This window comes from Ranitomeya imitator, chromosome 3 (genome assembly GCF_032444005.1).
Source record: "Ranitomeya imitator isolate aRanImi1 chromosome 3, aRanImi1.pri, whole genome shotgun sequence".
In the NCBI taxonomy this organism is placed as follows: Eukaryota; Metazoa; Chordata; class Amphibia; order Anura; family Dendrobatidae; genus Ranitomeya; species Ranitomeya imitator.
This window is the reverse complement of record NC_091284.1, coordinates 579,184,968-579,206,099: the sequence shown is the minus strand read 5'-3', so window position 1 is coordinate 579,206,099 and position 21,132 is coordinate 579,184,968.

The following is a 21,132-nucleotide window of genomic DNA, read 5'->3' as shown; positions in this document are numbered from 1 at the left end:
TTGTGAGGCGAAATTTTAACCCCCCGCGTTCCAATTCACCAAACAATTTTGCCCCTATCTACATAATGGGGAAAAAAGTGAAAGGAAAAGTGTTGGAAGCGTCGCAGCTACAGCAACAAAATTTTGCACAGTCACACGTCTGGACCCTGAGAGCGTCATAGGCTATGCTGTGAGGTGAAATTTTAACCCCGCGCTTTCCAATTCACCAAACAATTTTGCCCCTATCTACATAATGGGGAAAAAAGTGAAAGGAAAAGTGTTGGAGGCGTCGCAGCTACAGCCACAAAATTTTGCACAGTCACACGTCTGGACCCTGAGAGCGTCATAGGCTATGTTGTGAGGTGAAATTTTAACTCCGCGCTTTCCAATTCACCAAACTATTTTTCCCCTATCTACATAATGGGGAAAAGTGAAAGGAAAAGTTTTGGAGGCAAATTGACAGCTGCCAGATGTGAACAAGGGGGACTTAAAGAAAGAGAGCGATGGCGCAAAAGAGTATATACCGATCAGTTGCTAAGGTGGGGCCCCGACATGGGATACTCACCACACACGGGGATATGAACACACACACAAAATGCGCCACACACTACCACGTGATTGAACACATATACCACCCTCAGCACACATTTCACCACACATACACCAACCTCGCCACATAAAAGTCAAAACACAAAAGTCGCCGCTCAAAACTCGCCACGCGCAAAACTCGCCACATGCAAAAACTAGGCTCACGCAAAACTCGCCACAAGTGCAAAACTAACCTCATGGAAAACTCGCCACACGCAAAACTTGCACACGCGGAAAAATTGCCACATGCACAAAAGTTGCAACACATGCAAAAGTTGCCTCACACAAAACTTGCACATACTCAAAAGGCACCAGACATAAAACTCACCACGTGCAAAACTCGCCATGTGCAAAACTTGCTGCACACAAGTTGCTACACTAACCTGTCACATGCAACTCGACACACAAAAAGTTGCTACACGCATGTTGCCACACAAAACTCATCTCACAAAAGTCGCTACATGCATGTCGCCACACACAACTCAACATACACAACTTGACAAACGAAACTCGCCCTAAAACACACACAAGTCTGGTATTAGCCTTCAAAAATAAAAATCTGATTAATAAGCAGACAAACTACAAGAGCAACAAATGTACCATATAGGAAATACAGCAGCTGTCAGTCACATGACCTGTCTATTATGTGTATGTGTGAGCTAATATATACTGCCAGGGGGAGGGCTTCCTGTTGGCTGGGGATTTATCAGGCTGCCAATTTATCTTACAAATACTGAGGTAAAAATACTGAGCAAATAACGTGTTAACGAGGTCTAATACAGGAGATCACACAGGTATATACTATATACAGGGGAGATGACACACAGATATATACTATATACAGGAGAGATGACACACAGGTATATACTATATAGAGGAGGAGATGACATACAGGTATATACTATATACAGGAGGAGATGACACACAGGTATATACTATATACAGGAGGAGATGACACACAGGTATATACTATATACAGGAGCAGATTACCTACAGGTATATACTATATACAGGAGGAGATGACATACAGGTATATGCTATATATAGAAGATGACATACAGGTATATACTATATACAGGAGGAGATGACACACAGATATATACTATATACAGGGGAGATGACACACAGATATATACTATATACAGGAGGAGATGACATACAGGTATATACTATATATAGAAGGAGATGACATACAGGTATATACTATATATAGGAGATGACATACACGTATATACTATATATAGGAGGAGATGACATACAGGTATATACTATATATAGGAGGAGATGACATACAGGTATATACTATATACAGGGGAGGTGACACACAGCAGGTATTTACTATATACAGGGGAGATGACATACAGGTATATACTATATACAGGAGATGACATACAGGTGTATACTATATATAAGGGAGATGACAAACATGTATATACTGAGGTGAAAATGAGAAGTGTGAGGTGAAAATGAAAAGGTGTGAGTGCAAAATGAGAGGAGTGAGGGAAAATAGTGTAGTGATCGGAAAATGACAGATGTGAGGTCGAAATGACAAGTGTTAGGGGGGAATGAGAGGAGTGAGGGAGAAAATGAGAGGTGTGAGGGAGAAAATGAGAGATGTGAGGGGGAAAATTAATGATGTGATTGGGAAAATGAGAGGCGTGATGGGAAAATAAGAGAAGTGACGTACTATAACTAACCACAGATATTTACTATGCCCAGGCAATGCCGGGCTCTTCAGCTAGTTATTTACATAAATTACAAGTGATACGCTGCAATAATCAAAAAAAGTGCAAATAACGTCCATAGACTAATCAATGTGGTAAGAATATAAGATACAAATTACAAAAATATGCCACACAAAAGTGCCCAATGCAAAGCAAGAGATTCAACAGAACATTATGGTCCCAACATAGTTAATTAAAAAAAATAAAAATCTCTTGTGCAAAGGTGCAAAGAGGAAAAGCACAAATGATTGTAATGTACCTTTAAGGGTCGCCACGTCCCGTCACATGAAGACCAAGGAGATCTCCAAACAAGTCAGGGACAAAGTGTTGAAAAGTACGAGTCAGGGTTGGGCTATAAAAAATATATATCTATCAGGATGTTTTCAGCAGCAGAGACAGGAAAAATGGTCCAAGTCAAAGGGATGGATGGTGTGAAATACAGGGATATTCTTGAGCAAAACCTCTTTCAGTAAGTCACTGATTTGAGATTGGGACGGACGTTCACTTTCCAAGTAGATAATGACCCAAAGCATACTGCTAAAGTAACATTCGAGTGGTTTAAGGGGGAACGTGTAAATGTTATGGAGTGGCCTAGTCAAAGCCCAGACCTTATTCCAATCGAGAATCTGTGGTCAGACTTGAAGATTGCTGTTCATCAGAAGAAACCATCTAACTTGAAGGAGCTGGAGCAGTTTTGCCTTGAAGAATGACCAAAAATCCAAGTGGCCAGATGTGGAAAGCTCATAGAGACTTATCCAAAGAGATAATTAATTAATTGCAGCAAAATGAGGCTCTGCAAAGTCCTGACTTTAGGGGGATGAATAGTTATGCACACTGAAATTTTCAGTTATTTTGTCCTATTTGTTGTTTGCTTCACAATAAAAAGAAAACCAAATGTTCACAATTGTAGGCATGTTCTTTACATGAACTGATGTAAACAATAAAAAAAAAACAGCAGTGAAATTCAGGTTGTGAGATAGCAAACCACAGAAAATGCCAAGGGGGTAAATACTTTTGCAAAGCACTGTACTAATATCAGTGAGGACATGAGAACATATTAATACTCAGAAGGCCCAATTTATCAGAGCTTTTATTCCAGTATTGACGTAAAAAAGCTTAAAACGCTGCATAATTTTGATGCAATTAGTTCTCTCACCATTTTCAAATTTATAACGAGCAGCAGCATTCGCTATGCACAAATATTACTTCAGCACAAGACAGGATAACAAATCTTCAGAGTTTCATACAGAAAACTAATTTTTTTTTCTCATTTATCATCAATATGCAATCCATATGGTATCCATTTGTATGCATGAGCATTTATTAAAAATTTTTAAGGCCATATACAGTTTCCTATGTTAAAGCGAACCTGTAAGCAGGATTTTGCTAAGTAAACCACAGGCATTGTCAGGTTGAAGAACAGATATCTGTCAGCATGGCTGTTGGAGGGCATCTTTAGTTTATGGTATATTGGAAAAGTGATACGTTAATTACAATAAATAAACATTTAGGATTAAAATTCAATATTAGCTTTGGACCACCCATTTAACTCGAGTAGGAAGAGATATTCTTAAACATTATATATTTTAGTTTGTATTTACTTATTTTATACAATGGGAAAAAGGAAGAACAAGAAACACAAAAAACGAAACTCCTTTTAGAAAACAAAGATTTCTTTTTTTTCAACTGCAGAAATTTATTTATTTCCTGGAAAAAATGACAGAATCTCAAAGATCACTTGGTGTTACACACTTGTCTTGGGTACTACAAGTTTTGCTCCCTTCTCCCAAGTCCGATTCTTTCTGTTGTGTTCCACCTCGGGGTTTCCAGGTTGACTGTCGTGAATCAATGACATAATCTCCCTAAAACTACTTAAGACCCATTGACACATACACCTGTGTCTTGGGACTGAGTTTCAAGACTTTACTTTGGTGTACTCCACCTTCTCTGCATACCGTGATTAACCTGCTTCAGTCTCTCCTGACTTCTACTTTATCCATCCTGCTGCTCTCGATTGCTGAGTGCGCCACGTCCTTGTTTCTCACGTGCTATCCTGCCAGCTGCACCAATGCCAGGGGTCCCTCTACCCACCTGGACCTGGGGCTTAGTGGTTGCACTTCAAAAGGTGATCCTAACACTTGGGTATTCTAAGGCGTGTAGCAAAACATTTTTTGCTACCTTCTTGGCTGAATTCCAGGCAAATTACATTTTATCTGTGGAATATCACAAAATATAATCTGTGATTAATAAGCATATGACATTCCCATGTGCTCATCCTACCACGTCTTGCCCTGAAACAGCCTGAAGGGTATTATGTAAGATTTATTTTATCCATATAACAGTAAAAACTGTATTTACCTGTGAACAGACTCGGTACTGCAAGTGTCGGAGACACAGGTAGAGGACCCAACTTCGGTCCGCAGTGTGATGTAATTACATTTTTACATGGGGATACCTAGCCAATACAGGTTAAAGAATATTGTAGAAAGAAGTTCTCTCATTTACATTACATAGCAATGTAGATCAGTTGGGGGATTGGTCCAGAAATTCCACCAATCACTCAAGAAAAAATCAGGAGAGGTACACAACAGGAGTCCACACAGAGAAGAGCTTCAGAGCTTATGCTTTCTATTGCATTTGTACCCCCTCTGTGTGCACACTCAGAAAGACACTTTGAGCTCTTATTCTCTGAGCGGCACTCTGAGCAATCGGTGGGGTCTCAGGATCCAGATCCACTCCAAACTGTATATATATGTGTATATATATATATATATATATATATATATATATATATATATATATATATATATATATATATACAGTGGGTACGGAAAGTATTCAGAAAAAAGAAAATTGCAATATCACATGGTTATAAGTGTCCAGACCCTTTCCTCAGTATTGAGTAGAAGCACCCTTTGAACTAGAACAGCCTTGAGTCTTCTTGGGAATGATGCAACAAGTTTCACACCTGGATTTGGGGATCTTCTGCCATTCTTCCTTTTAGATCCTCTCCAGTTCCGTCAGGTTGGATGGTGAACGTTGGTGGACAGGCATTTTCAGGTCTCTCCAGAGATGCTCAATTGTGTTTAGGTCAGGGCTCTGGCTGGGCCATCTCTAGAGCTCAGCCACAGTGATTTTGGGGTTCTTCTTTACCTCTCTCACCAAGGCTCTTCTCCCAAGATTGCTCAGTATAGCTGGACGGCCATGTCTAGGATGACTTCTGGTGGTCCTAATCTTCTTCCATTTAAGGATTATGGAGGTCACTGTGCTCTTAGGAACCTTGAGTACTGCAGATATTCTGTTATAACCTTGGCCAGATCTGTGCATTGTCACAATTCTGCCTCTGAGCTCCTTGGCCAGTTCCTTTGACCTCATGATTCTCATTTGGTCTGACATGCACCGTGAGCTGTGAGGTCTTATATAGACAGGTGTGTGCCTTTCCAAATCAAGTCCTATCAGCTTAATTAAACACAACTGGCCTCCAATGAAGGAGTTGAGCCATCACAAAGAGGATCACAAGGAAATGGACAGCATGTGACTTAAATATGACGGTCTGAGCAAAGGGTCTAAATACCTATGACCAATCTGTGATATTTCAGTTATTGTTTTTTTATTAAATTTGCAAAAATTTCTACATTTCTGTTTTTTTTTTCAGTCAAGATGGGGTTCAGAGTGCACATTAATGTGAAAAAAATTGACTTTTTTCAATTTACCAAATGGCTGCAAGGGTGATGTTGCCCAGAAACTTCTGACAAGGATTAATGTGCCAATCCCCTGATGAATCACTTTGCTGAAGAAACACGTCAGGAGGCACACAGGGTCAGTTTAGGGCTGGCTAGTGTGAGGGCTAGCTGTAGACTGCCCTTGTAAGGGCGGGAGTCTTTTGGGGTACCAGGGCCAGCCAAAACTAGGGTCTGGCAGGGACTATGACTGGGACCCAGACTACATAATTTGCAGCGAAAGGAGAAAAAAGGAAGGAAACAACAAATGGTGAGATTGTTCCAATTTATTTTCTATATGGCACATGAGATGATATGTGAAAGACAAATCCTCCTAATAGAAAGGTATATGTGAATAATAGGTTTAAACTCAAATTGATTGCACCAGGTGGGCTTTTGGGTTCTATATTAATTAATTTGAATACCTATGAGGTGAAAATATTCATGTACCTCTGATTGAGAATTGGGATTTGAACTATATTTCCCAAACAGGGGGTTGAGATATCTTAATATATTTGTGTGATGGTTCAATATTCACATTGATTTTATGAAGGTTTTTAATAAACTAACTAGTAAAAGTTATGTTTTAAAACCACACTTTTTTTTTTTTTTTGCCAATATTTCAATGAAACGAAGAGTGAAAAATATAAAGGGGTCTGAATACTTTCCATACCCACTGTTTTCTCTTTTTAAATCATAATGACAACCCAAAACATCCAAAAGACCCTGATCAAAAGTTCACATACCCCATTAATAATACAGTGTATTGCCCCCTCTAACATCTATGACAGCTTGAAGTCTTTTGTGGTAGTTGTGGATGAGGTTCTTTATTTTTTCAGATGGTAAAGTTGCCCACTCTTCTTGGCAAAAAGCCTCCAGTTCCTGTAAATTCCTGGGCTGCCTAACTGAACTGCACGCTTGAGATCTCCCCAGAGTGCCTTAATGATATTGAGGTCAGGAGACTGAGATGGCCACCTCAGAACTTTCTCTTAGTTCTGGTGTAGCCAATGACTGGTTGACTTGGCTTTGTATTTTGGATCGTTGTCATGTTGGAACTTCCAAGTAAGTCCCATGCGCAGCTTCCAGGCTGCTGAGTGCAAATTTGCCTCCAGTATTTACTGATAACATGCTGCATTCATCTTTCCTTCAACTTTGACCAAGTTTCCTGTGCCTTTGTAGCTCACACATCTCCAAAACGTCAGCGATCCACCTCCGTGCTTTACAGTAAGAATGGTGTTTCCTTTCATCATAGGCTTTGCTGACCTCTCTCCAAATATAATGTTCATGGTTGTGGCAAAAAAGTTCAATTTTGGTCTCATCACTCCAAATTACCTTGTTCCAGAAGTTTTGAGGCTTCTCTCTGTGCTGTTTTGTGTATTATAGGCGAGATACTTTGTGGCATTTGCGCTGTAATGGCTTTCTTCTGGTGACTCGACCATGCAGCCCATTTTTCTTCAAGTGCTTCTGCAGTGCCCCAGAGTCCTGGTCGTTGGAGTAATGTCGCTCTGCCACTAAGGGGAGTGATGTTATGTCTGATTGCACTAAAGGAGTTCACCTGACCAGGTATCACAGTCACACACTACACTTCACACTCCGGCCACCAGGCAGGGGGAGCAAAATGCTCTATGTATTAGGCCACTCCTCACACTGTGGTAAAACTGGGGGTTGGACAGGAAGTTAGGCAGAAAGCAGCCCGGGAGAGTTCGGGAGAGGACCTGTCAGGGGTGGGTTCCTGGCAGGTGCCTAGCAGAAAGGACAGATCGTTACGGAGCCGTGCCTGCACTACCTTGCGGCGGCATCTTAAGGAAGGACACGAAGCGAAGTATATTGTGGAGAAGTGAGAAGCAGGATCATAGTACGAAGGAGATAGAACCAGTAGGAGTCGTGCCCCGAGATCGGCAACATCCTACTGAGGTGCGTAGCCGGTGGCCGGAGCACCGAGGAAGTAACAGACTCTACGCATTACTTCAAACAGCGGCAGGACAGTTAATTAGAGGTTGGCTGTCTGACCTGAATCACCTAAACGGACATAGGAGGCAATCGTGGGAGAGGGGCGTCTCTAGGGTCCCAGAATAACTCCAGGCCTACCTGTCATATGGGTGCGTCCTAGCCATATTATACTGGGGGACGGAGAAAGAAAGAACGGATACGACAGTTGTGGGGACTATCCCGTGGTGCTCAGCAGGGAAGGACTACAATACACAGGAGCTAAAAGGTAGACACTGATTTCCACCTGCAAAGGGAACTCTGGATGTGCCTTTGGACCGGCCGGTCTCAGCCAGCCCTGTTAGCAGTGATCTGGATTGCGGACCCCAAAGCCTTCAGTAAAAAGGTAAAAAGACTGCAACCCTGCGTCCTCGTTATTCCTTGTGTTCTGCACCACACACCATCCCCTTTCATTGGACGCTCCTTAGCAGGGTCACGAACCGGGTCTAGCCACCGTGACAACCCCGGACCGAGTACCCCGCGGCCCTGCGTCTGGGGGCGCTCCTATTTGGCGTCACGAACAGGATGTACTTAAACCTGAAGAATCAGGTCATGTGTGCCTTGGAACTGTGATTGAACTGTGACTTATTGCAAAGACTGTATTGCTATTTGCCGCCAAAAATCCGCCATTGCCGTGCCGTGTGGAGCACAAGGGGAGGAGCCGTAGCTTCGTGGGTGGAGCCGGCTGAAAAGAGCACGGAGCGGGAAGACGCAGTGAGATGCCGATCCCGGAAGAGGAACCCCGACCCCGGCAGGTTAGCAGGGGGAGGAACGGCCATGTCGGATCCCGGAGGAGCGGAGGCGGCGGCCACAGCTGCAGACTTGGGGGCACTTCCAGATTCTGTGGCAGACGCAGCCAGGGGCCCGGTATCACCGCCGGATGCCGCAGGCCTGCCACTCCCATCAACCAGCCGGACACTGCCACAGCTACGACAGCCATAATGCCCTTCTCTATGCCGTACCTACCAGGAGCCGCCTGGCTCCCGCGATACTCTGGAGAATCCCATACGCTAACTGACTTTAAAGAGGGGATTTGTAGCCTGCTCGAGTTTTATCCAATAACAAAGCCACAGAAAGTTCATATGATAACTGGCCAACTCTTTGGAGCGGCATTGAGGATAAGAGAACTGCGCAACAGGTATTTGCAAAGCTTAAAACCACCTTTGACACCCGCACCGCTACAGAAATTAAACTGACGTTCTATGGGTGCAAGCAGAGGCCGCAGGATAGCTTACGGGACTATGCACTTAATCTTCCGGAGGCGCTGCGGGCCATCAAGCAAAATGACCCAAACAGCATGCCAGATGAAGATAAACTCCTGAAGGAGCAGTTCATCGAGGGGCTCCTGTGCAGTCACCAAAGGGCCCAGCTACACTTCCTGGCCATGCAGAATCCAGATCTGACTTTTGCGCAATTCAAGGATAAAGCCATCCAGGCACTACCAGAGCAACAGCCCAGCTGTGCCACTCTTCCCAGGCATCAAGCCCTCACGTACCACCAGGAGGTGGCGCCGGACGTGCTCGTTTCCGCTGAGGCCGATGCCCAGATCCTGGAAGACGACTCCCCTGCAGGACTGCGCATCCAGATACAGGAGCTGACCAGGACCATTGCTAACCTAGCCCGGACCGTCCAATCCCTACAGGAGGCCCCCAAGGAGAAGATCCAGTTGGCTTCCAGACTGGAAGATGTCCCCTGGCAGCGACCAAGGAAAGTCCCGTCGACCAGAGGCAGAGACGACGATCGCTTTCATCGGGATGGACGACCCATCTGCTGCCGCTGCCACCAGGTGGGCCATCTTGCAAGGTACTGTCATTTAAACGAGCAACCCCTGGGGCAGAGGGCCAACCCCCAGGAGTAGGACGGTCAGGCCCACAAAATTGGAGAGCCAAATACATCGGAGGGCGACCAGTTCTCCCCATCGTGATCGACGGTATCCCCATGAACGCTTTGCTGGACACCGGTTCCCAGGTGACAACTATGCCCTACATTCTTTATAGACGTTATTGGGAGGACACTGACATTACCCGTGGCCCGATGATGATTTTACCATAATAGCTAGTAATGGTCAGCCACTGCCGCAAGTGGGGTATAAAGAGGTCACCATTAAGGTGGGGCGGGTAGAATTGGAGGCCCAGGGAATTGTCATTTTTGATATTGACCGACGTGAATGTAACCCCATGATGACCATCGGTACTAATGTCATAGAAAATTGTCTTGCAGAAGTTATTATCTTGTTGCAGCAGTTAGTCGAGACAGCTGGTTACAGTGAGCAACGTGCCCTGCAGAAAGAAATCAGAGCCCTAATGCGGAGACAGCAGGTGGAGCTGACTGGTGGTGAAATTGGCCGGGTCACAGTGAGTGATTCGAACCCCATTGCAATACCCCCAGGAGTGAAATGTTAATATGGTGTTGGGGAGCCATAGGTCTCGGGGGCAAAGACTATCAGGCCCTGGTAGAACCTGTGTATTCAGATAATTGGCCTACCCTCCTGACAACCAGAGGGGTGGTTGACGTCCGCAAGGGGAGGGTGCCAGTACGTGTTCTTAACTGTGGGGAGGAAGAAGTCCACCTAACCAAAAATGTCACGCTTGCCAAGCTGTTTACTGTTAATAATAGCGTGATACAGGCACCCGGGCCCTTGGTCCCGTCCAATCCGGCGGAGAACAACGGCTCTGCAGGGCAATCGAAAGATTGGTGTCAAGAATTACATGTGGGCACTGATTCTACTCCATCTCACCAGATACAGGGGGCCTACAGGGTGGTTCACGAGTATAAGCGGGTATTCAGCAAGCACCCCCTTGATTTCGGGCGGGTAAAAGGGATTCAACATCATATCCCCACAGGAGATCACCCACCCCTAAAAGAGAGATACCGTCCTGTACCCCCAGCTCATTATCAGGGTGCCAAGGACATGTTACGAGAGATGAAGGAGGCTGGGGGAGTGAGATACAGCTGTAGTCCCTGGGCAGCTCCATTAGTCCTTGTTAGGAAGAAAGATGGCACCATGAGGATGTGTGTGGATTAAAGGCAACTAAACCGCATTACACATAAAGATGCATACCCCCTGCCTAGGATAGAGGAGTCCTTGGCTGCTTTAAAGTCTGCTAACTACTTCTCTACCTTGGATCTCACCAGTGGGTACTGGCAGGTTCCCGTGGAAGAGGCGGACAAGGAAAAGATGGCCTTCACGACGCCGATGGGTCTCTGCGAGTTCAACTACATGCCCTTCGGATTGTGTAACTCCCCAAGGACGTTCCAGAGGATGATGGAGTGCTGTCTGGGACACAAGAACTTTGAGACCATGCTGCTATATCTGGACGATGTCATTGTCTTCTCCAAGACCTATGAAGACCATTTGAAGCACCTGGCCGAGGTATTTGAAGCTCTGTCCAACTTTGGCTTAAAGGTGAAACCGTCCAAATGCCATCTGCTAAAACCCAAAGTGCAGTACCTGGGCCATGTGGTGAGTGCCGAAGGAGTGGCCCCAGACCCCGACAAGGTCACGGTGATAAAGGACTGGCCGCAGCAGGTAACCTCCACGAAGTCTGGCAGTTCCTCGGGTTGGTGGGCTACTAGCGGAGGTTTATCAAAGACTTCACTAAGAAGGCCGCACCGTTGCAAGACCTGTTGGTGGGCCAACCCAAGAAACCCAAGGGTAAGAATACCCCGTTTGATTGGAACGACGGACTGGAAAAATCGTTCACCTGCTTAAAGTCGGTGCTGACTGGAGAAGAGGTATTAGCCTACCCTGAATATGACCAACCGTTTGTATTGTATACGGATGCCAGCAATGTTGGGCTGGGAGCTGTGCTTGTCCCAGGTCCAGAAGGGCAAGGAAAGAGTAATCGCTTACGCCAGCAGGAAACTTCGCCCCACTGAAAGGAACCCTGACAACTACAGTTCCTTTAAGCTAGAGTTCCTCGCCGTCGTTTGGGCCGTGACAGATAGGTTCAAGCACTACCTGGCCTCAGCAAAATTCACCGTGTTCACGGATAATAATCCACTAATGCACTTGGACACAGCAAAACTCGGAGCCTTGGAGTAGCGGTGGATGGCCCGGTTGTCCAATTACGACTTCACCATCAAGTACCGTGCGGGGCACAAGAATGTGAATGCCGATGCATTGTCTCGAATGCCTCACTTGCCCAAAACGGGGGAAGATCCAGAAGCATTTGAAGAGGTAGAGCTGCCTGCTTTCCATCGCCCCAAGGCAACCCAGTGTTCCCATCAGGTGGAGAACAGGGGCAGGAATAAACAGGGTGCCCCGTTGAATCCCCTGCCCCATCACGGGTGGACAGAGAACCAGGATGGCGACCCTGCGGTCCGTCGGGTGAAAGAGCTCCTGACACAGGCAGGTTTGCATCCCGACCCGGATGATCCACCAGAAGCATTACAGTTGTGGAAGGAGAGGGGCAAACTGTTTATCCACGATAGCAAACTGTGCCAGAGGAGCATCGACCCACGCACTCATGAATTGGTATGGCAGATCGTGGTCCCAAGACAAGATGTGCCAATGGTCCTGGGAGCGTACCACGATGGGGCAGGACACTTCGGATGGAGGAAGCTGGAGAGGCTACTCCATGGGAGGTTCTACTGGATTGGCATGAAGAAAGCCATCGAGAAGTGGTTTCGAGAGTGTGGCCCCTGTAGCCTACGTCGGAAGGATCGTGACAGCCAACGGGCTCCCTTGCAGCCCATCATCACCAAACGGCTGCTCGAGTTGGTCGCGCAGGATCACGTAAAGCTAACACCCAGCCGGTCAGGGTTTATCTACGCTCTCACCATTGTGGACCACTACTCCAATCGTGCCGGTCAAAGATCTAAGGCTAGGTTCTCATTTTAGTTTTAGGGTGAGCGCTAACGGACAGTGTTGCATGGCGAAATTAACGCCGTGCAACGCGTCCGTTAGCGCTCCCATTGCCAACAATGTTAAAGCGCATTGCTAGCGCTTGCCATTTTCGGCACGTGCTAACGATGTGCCGTTCTTATGTGGCGCGCCCGAGGTCCGTTCCCCGCTCTCGCAGATCGAAGATCTGCGCTTGCGGGGACGTTTAACGCGACCCCTAAAAAGACATTGCGTTAGCGCAATCCGCTAGCGCTGGGCACTTAACGGATTGCGCTAATGCAATATGAACCTAGCCTAACGGCTAGGACGGCTGCCAAAACCTTCCAGCAGTACTTCTGTAGACCCCATGGGTACCCGGAGGTGCTGACCGATCAGGGACCAGCATTTGAAGCGGAGGTGCTCCAGTAGTTCTGCAATTTGTACGGGTGTAAAAAGATCAGAACCACGCTGTACCATCCACAAACCAATGGGATGTGTGAGAAGATGAACCAAGTGGTGATCGACTTACTGAAGACCTTACCTGTAGAGGAGCAGAACTTGTGGCCCACAAAGTTACCAGACTTGGTAGACATGTACAACCACATCCCGGTGAATTCCACCAACTGCACCCCAGCGTACCTGATGCGAGGAAGGTCTAACAAGTTACCCGTCGATCTGGACATGGGGATCCTGACCCCCGAAGATATATCGCCAGATGCGGATTGGGATACCGCGAGGCAGCAAAGGTACCACAACGTATAGGAATGTGTAGAAAGAAGTGTCACCAAAGCCCGACAAAAACAAGAAAGGGACTACAACCAGCATGCTCCCGCGACTCCCTTGTCACCCGGTGAACAGGTACTCAAACGGAAGAGGAGACTACACAAGCTTGATGACCAATGGGAAGCGGAACCGTATACCATTCTGCCCTTCGATTTCGACAATACGAAGGTCTGTCTCATCAGCAAAGACGGAGGGGAAACCTCAACGGTGATATCCAGAAACCACCTTAAAATATGCCCTGATAAGCTGAGAGATGGGGAAACAGACCCTGGGACTTCTCCGCCCGTGGAAGAGGAGAAGATGATACACACTGTCCTTGGCGATTTTCCACAGTCTTGGACTCAAATCAATCAGGCCATTGTGGTACCTGTCTTAACGTTTTGTCAACTGAAACCGCCAGAACTAAATGTGGTGCCAGGTTATCCGGTCCCGCAAACACAGCCGACCCCACCAGAAGATGCGATGCCAACAGTCGAACCAGCAAGCCCTCCCTCTGCTTTCGGTGAATCTGCCATGCCCACCATTAGTAGTGGCAGCTGAGAACTCCAGCATTCCAGTGCTGCCCAGACTCACTAGAAGTGTAGCTAGAAGACAGTGCACTACACCAGCGATAGCAAGCATAGCGGGCCCTGTCAGGCCAATAGCAACCCCTGCGCTGCAGAGGTCCACGCGTAGCACCAAGAATCAGACTCCACTTCGCTATAAAACTTGGAGATATAACGATAGTTGCTATTTGGTTGAAAATGTTTGTGTAAATATCTTTGTTACAGGTTTAAAAAAAAATGGACAATGGTGTGATGGACAGTGAGTCGCTCCAAAACTTTCCCAGAGACCCCTTTGTTTACCTGGGGTCCCTGCTGTTCCATGGTTGTACCTACTGAACTGGGAGTCATGAACTGTGCATGACCAACCTTTTGCAACGTTCAAGCGTCCTCACCTTCCATAACGGGAAGCACTGTTATATTTACTTGTTCATAGTATTTAAAAATTCTGTGTGTTTTCTATTAACATGTATTGTTATCCTTCTTTTCCCAGACCTGGAGTACTAGATTTAACCGGGGGGGAGTGCAGCGCCCCAGAGTCCTGGTCGTTGCAGTAATGTCGCTCTGCCACTAAGGGGAGTGATGTTATGTCTGATTGCACTAAAGGAGTTCACCTGACCAGGTATCACAGTCACACACTACACTTCACACTCCGGCCACCAGGGGGAGCAAAATGCTCTATGTATTAGGCCACTCCTCACACTGTGGTAAAACTGGGGGTTGGACAGGAAGTTAGGCAGAAAGCAGCCCGGGAGAGGACCTGTCAGGGGTGGGTTCCTGGCAGGTGCCTAGCAGAAAGGACAGATCGTTACAGAGCCGTGCCTGCACTACCTTGCGGCGGCATCTTAAGGAAGGACACGAAGCGAAGTATATTGTGGAGAAGTGAGAAGCAGGATCATAGTACGAAGGAGATAGAACCAGTAGGAGTCGTGCCCCGAGATCGGCAACATCCTAATGAGGCACGTAGCCGGTGGCCGGAGCACCGAGGAAGTAACAGACTCTACGCATTACTTCAAATAGTGGCAGGACAGTTAATTAGAGGTTGGCTGTCTGACCTGAATCACCTAAACGGACATAGGAGGCAATCGTGGGAGAGGGGCGTCTCTAGGGTCCCAGAATAACTCCAGGCCTACCTGTCATACGGGTGCATCCTAGCCATATTATACTGGGGGACAGAGAAAGAACGGATACGACAGTTGTGAGGACTATCCCGTGGTGCTCAGCAGGGAAAGACTACAATACACAGGCGCTAGAAGGTAGACACTGATTTCCACCTGCAAAGGGAACTCTGGATGTGCCTTTGGACCAGCCGGTCTCAGCCAGCCCTGTTAGCAGTGCTCTGGATTGCGGACCCCGAAGCCTTCAGTAAAAAGGTAAAAAGACTGCAACCCTGCGTCCTCGTTATTCCTCGTGTTCTGCACCACACACCATCCCCTTTCATTGGACGCTCCTTAGCAGGGTCACGGACCAGGTCTAGCCACCGTGACAACCCCAGACCGAGTACCCCGCGGCCCTGCATCTGGGGGCGCTCCACTTCCTTATTGTGCATCTTGAAACAGCCATATTGCTAGTTTTCAGAGAGTCCTGTATTTCAGCTGTTATTTGTGGGATTTTCTTTGCATCCCAAACAATTTTCCTGGCAGTTGTGGATAACATTTTGTTGGTGTCCCTGACCATGGTTTTGTTTTAACAGAGCCCCTGATTTTCAATTTGTTATTCACAGTATGAATGCTGCTAACTGGCATGATCAATTCCTTGTTTATCATTTTGTATCCCTTTCCTGGTTTATACCGTTCAACTACCTTTTCCCATAGATCTGTTGACAATTCTTTTGCTTTCCCCATGACTCACACTCCAGAAATGTCAGTGGCCGGATGAAAGATGCAAGAGTCTGTCTGGATCCCAGAAACTCACAAATTAAATGAAGATAATAACAAAGAATTTGTGTTTGCAATCATTTTCAGGAAGAAATGGAGTATTATCTGACAGAATTGCAGGGGTGTCAATACTTTTGGCCATGACTATATCTAAATATATATAAATATATATATATACACACACACACTGCTCAAAAAAATAAACGGAACACTAAAATACCACAACCTAGATATCACTGAATGAAATATTTGTTGCAAATCTTTATTCATTACATAGTGGGAATGTGTAGAGAACAATAAAACATGAAAATGATCAATAATAATAATTTTATTTATATAGCGCCAACATATTCCGCAGCGCTTTACAAATTATAGAGGGGACTTGTACAGACAAGACATTGCAGCATAACAGAAATCACAGTTCAAAATAGATACCAAGAGGAATGAGGCCCCTGCTCGCAAGCTTACAAACTATGAGGAAACGGGGAGACACGAGAGGTGGAAGATCAATGTAATTTAAAACGAAAATCCCATGGAGGTTTGGATTTGGAATGATACTCAGAATCAAAGTGGAAAATCAAATTACAGGCTGATCCCACTTCAGTGGAAATGCCTCAAGACAAGGAAATGATGTTCAGTTTTGTGTGTGTTGCCTCCATGTGCCTGTATGACCTCACTACAAAGCCTGAGCATGCACCTCATGAGGCGGCAGATGGTCTCCTGAGGGATCTCCTCCCAGACATGGACTAAAGAATCCGCCAACTTCAGGACAGTCTGTGGTGCAATGTGACATTAGTGGAAGGTGCGAGACATGATGTCCCAGATGTGTTCAATCGGATTCAGGACTTGGGAATGGGCGGGCCAGTTCATAGCTTCAATGCCTTCATCTTGCAGGAACTGCTGACACACTCCAGCCACATGAGGTCTGGCATTATCCTGCATTAGGAAGAACCCAGGGCCAACCGCACCAGAATATGGTCTCACAAGGGGTCTGAGGATCTCATCTCGGCACCTAATTGCAGGCAGGCTACCTCTGGCGACTACATGGAGGGCTGTGCGTCCCTCGAAAGAAATGCCACCCCACACCATTACTGACCCACTGCCAAACCGGTCATATTGAAGGATGTTGCAGGCAGATCACTTTCCACGGCGTCTCCAGACTGTCACATGTGCTCAGTGTGAACCTGTTTTCATCTGTGAAGAGCACAGGGCACCAGTGGCAAATTTGCCAATCCTGGTGTTCTGTGGCAAATGCCAAGAGTCCTGCACGGTGTTGGGCTGTGAGCACAACCCCCATCTGTGGACGTTGGGCACTCAGACCATCCTCATGGAGTCAGTTTCTAAACGTTTGTGCAGACACATGCACATTTGAGGCGTGCTGGAGGTTATTTTGCCGGGCTCTGGCAGTGCTCCTCCTGTTTCTCCTTGCACAAAGGCTGAGGTAGTGGTCCCGCTGCTGGGTTGTTGCCCTCCTACGGCGCCCTCCACATCTCTTGGTGTACGGGCCTGTCTCCTTGTAGTGCCTCTAGCCTCTGGACACTACGCTGACAGACACAGCAAACCTTCTTGCCACAGCTCACATTGATGTGCCATCCTGTATGAGCTGCACTATCTGAGGCACTTGTGTGGGTTGTAGAGTCCGACTCATGCTACCACAAGTGTGAAAGCACAACCAACATTCAAAAGTGACCAAAACATCAGCGAGAAAGCATTGGTACTGAGATGTGGTCCCCACCTGCAGAACCACTCCTTTATTAAGTGTGTCTTGATAATTGCCAATAAATTACATTTGCACAACAGCATGTGAAATTGATTGTCAAACAGTGTTGCTTCCTAGGTGGAGTTTGATTGTTCAATTTCACAGAAGTTTGATTTACTTGGAGTTATATTCTGTTGTTTAAGTGTTCCCTTTATTTTTTTGAGCAGCGTGTGGGTGTGTGTGTATATATATATATATATATATATATATATATATATATATGCGTGTGTGTCACTGACAAATGTATATATATATATATATATATACATACACACACACACATATATATATATATATGTATACACCTATACTATGTGTAGACATTTCTTTTATCTACTAGATGGTGGCCCGATTCTAACGCATCGGGTATTCTAGAATATGCATGTCCACGAAGTATATTGTCCAGCCACATAGTATATTGCCCAGCCACATAGTATATTGCCCAGCCACGTAGTATATTGCCCAGCCACGTAGTATATTGCCCAGCCACGTAGTATATTGCCCAACCACGTAGTATATTGCCCAGCCACGTAGTATACAGCACAGAGCCACGTAGTATATTTCCCAGCCACGTAGTATATTGCTCAGTTACGTAGTATATTCCCCAGCCATGTAGTATACAGCACAGAGCCACGTAGTATATTTCCCAGCCACGTAGTATATTGCCCAGCCACGTAGTATATTGCTCAGTTACGTAGTATATTGCCCAGCCATGTAGTATACAGCACAGAGCCACGTAGTATATTTCCCAGCCACGTAGTATACAGCACAGAGCCACGTAGTATATTTCCCAGCCACGTAGTATATTGCTCAGTTACGTAGTATATTGCCCAGCCATGTAGTATACAGCAGAGCCACGTAGTATATTTCCCAGCCACGTAGAATATTGCCCAGCCACGTAGTATACAGCACAGAGCTACGTAGTATATTGTCCAGCCACGTAGTATATGGCACAGTGACGTAGTATATCGCCCAGCCTTGTAGTATACAGCACAGAGCCACGTAGAATATTGCCCAGTGAGGTACTATATTACCGAGCCACATATGTCACAGGTTCAAAAAATAAACATACTCACCTAACGATCCGAGGGCCCTTTGTAGTTGAACATACTCACCATTCTCGTCGCTGCTCCTCAGCGTCGTCTCTCCGCTTCCTGGGATCCAACGGCGCTGTGCAGATGAGCGCGCGGCTGCCGCCATCTTGCATTCCCAGGATGCTTTGCAAAATTACCCATATGACTTAGCGGTCTCGCGAGACCGCTAGGTCTTATGGGTAATTTTGCAAAGCATCCTGGGAATGCAAGATGGCGGCGGGCGCCAGTGGCTCAGCGGACAACGGAGGGTGAGTATAGCAGTTTTTTTTGTTTTTGTACTATTTTTAACATTACTTTCTTTTACTATTGATGCCGCATAGGCAGCATCAATAGTAAAAGGTTGGGGACACAGGGTTAATAGCGGCGGTAACGGAATGTGTTACCGCCGGCATTAACCCTGTGTTAGCGGTGACCGGAGGGGAGTATGGAGCGTGCGGGGAGCGGAGCGCCAGGGACACAGTGCGGGGAGCGGGCACCGGCCACTGACTGCGGGGAGCGGAGCGCTGGGGACTGTGAGTGCGGGGATCGGGCGCCGGCCACTGACTGCGGGGAGTAAGGAGCGGCCATTTTCTTCCGGACTGTGCCCGTCGCTGATTGGTCGTAGCTGTTTTGCGGCGACCAATCAGCGACTTGGATTTCCATGATAGACAGAGGCCAGGACCAATGAATATCTGTGACAGAAGGACAGACAGACGGAAGTACCCCTTAGACAATTATGTATAAGACGTGGACGTGGTATATCTCGATTTTTCCAAAGCGTTTGATACCGTGCCGCACAAGAGGTTGGTACACAAAATGAGAATGCTTGGTCTGGGGGAAAATGTGTGTAAATGGGTTAGTAACTGGCTTAGTGATAGAAAGCAGAGGGTGGTTATAAATGGTATAGTCTCTAAATGGGTCGCTGTGACCAGTGGGGTACCGCAGGGGTCAGTATTGGGACCTGTTCTCTTCAACATATTCATTAATGATCTGGTAGAAGGTTTACACAGTAAAATATCGATATTTGCAGATGATACAAAACTATGTAAAGCAGTTAATACAAGAGAAGATAGTATTCTGCTACAGATGGATCTGGATAAGTTGGAAACTTGGGCTGAAAGGTGGCAGATGAGGTTTAACAATGATAAATGTAAGGTTATACACATGGGAAGAAGGAATCAATATCACCATTACACACTGAATGGGAAACCACTGGGTAAATCTGACAGGGAGAAGGACTTGGGGATCCTAGTTAATGATAAACTTACCTGGAGCAGCCAGTGCCAGGCAGCAGCTGCCAAGGCAAACAGGATCATGGGGTGCATTAAAAGAGGTCTGGATACACATGATGAGAGCATTATACTGCCTCTGTACAAATCCCTAGTTAGACCGCACATGGAGTACTGTGTCCAGTTTTGGGCACCGGTGCTCAGGAAGGATATAATGGAACTAGAGAGAGTACAAAGGAGGGCAACAAAATTAGTAAAGGGGATGGGAGAACTACAATACCCAGATAGATTAGCGAAATTAGGATTATTTAGTCTAGAAAAAAGACGACTGAGGGGCGATCTAATAACCATGTATAAGTATATAAGGGGACAATACAAATATCTCGCTGAGGATCTGTTTATACCAAGGAAGGTGACGGGCACAAGGGGGCATTCTTTGCGTCTGGAGGAGAGAAGGTTTTTCCACCAACATAGAAGAGGATTCTTTACTGTTAGGGCAGTGAGAATCTGGAATTGCTTGCCTGAGGAGGTGGTGATGGCGAACTCAGTCGAGGGGTTCAAGAGAGGCCTGGATGTCTTCCTGGAGCAGAACAATATTGTATCATACAATTAGGTTCTGTAGAAGGACGTAGATCTGGGGATTTATTATGATGGAATATAGGCTGAACTGGATGGGCAAATGTCTTTTTTCGGCCTTACTAACTATGTTACTATGTTACTATGTATATCGATCCTAACCTGTCAGTGTGATTTTACATTACACCGCACTGAATTGCCTGCTTTTCTAAGGGATACTGGTGCGTATTTCTCGTGAAATATATATATATATATATATATATATATATATATATATATATATATATATATATATATATATATAATTTGTATGCTAAGAAATCAAGATCCAAGAAAGAAAAAAAAGACCTGAACTCCAGCACTTAACATGTTAGAAAAATAATAATTTATCATCCAAAAATATTGCATGCTTTGGGGTAAAAGGTACTCTACAGAAATATTGCATAACAAGAGAATGCATTACAGAATGCTG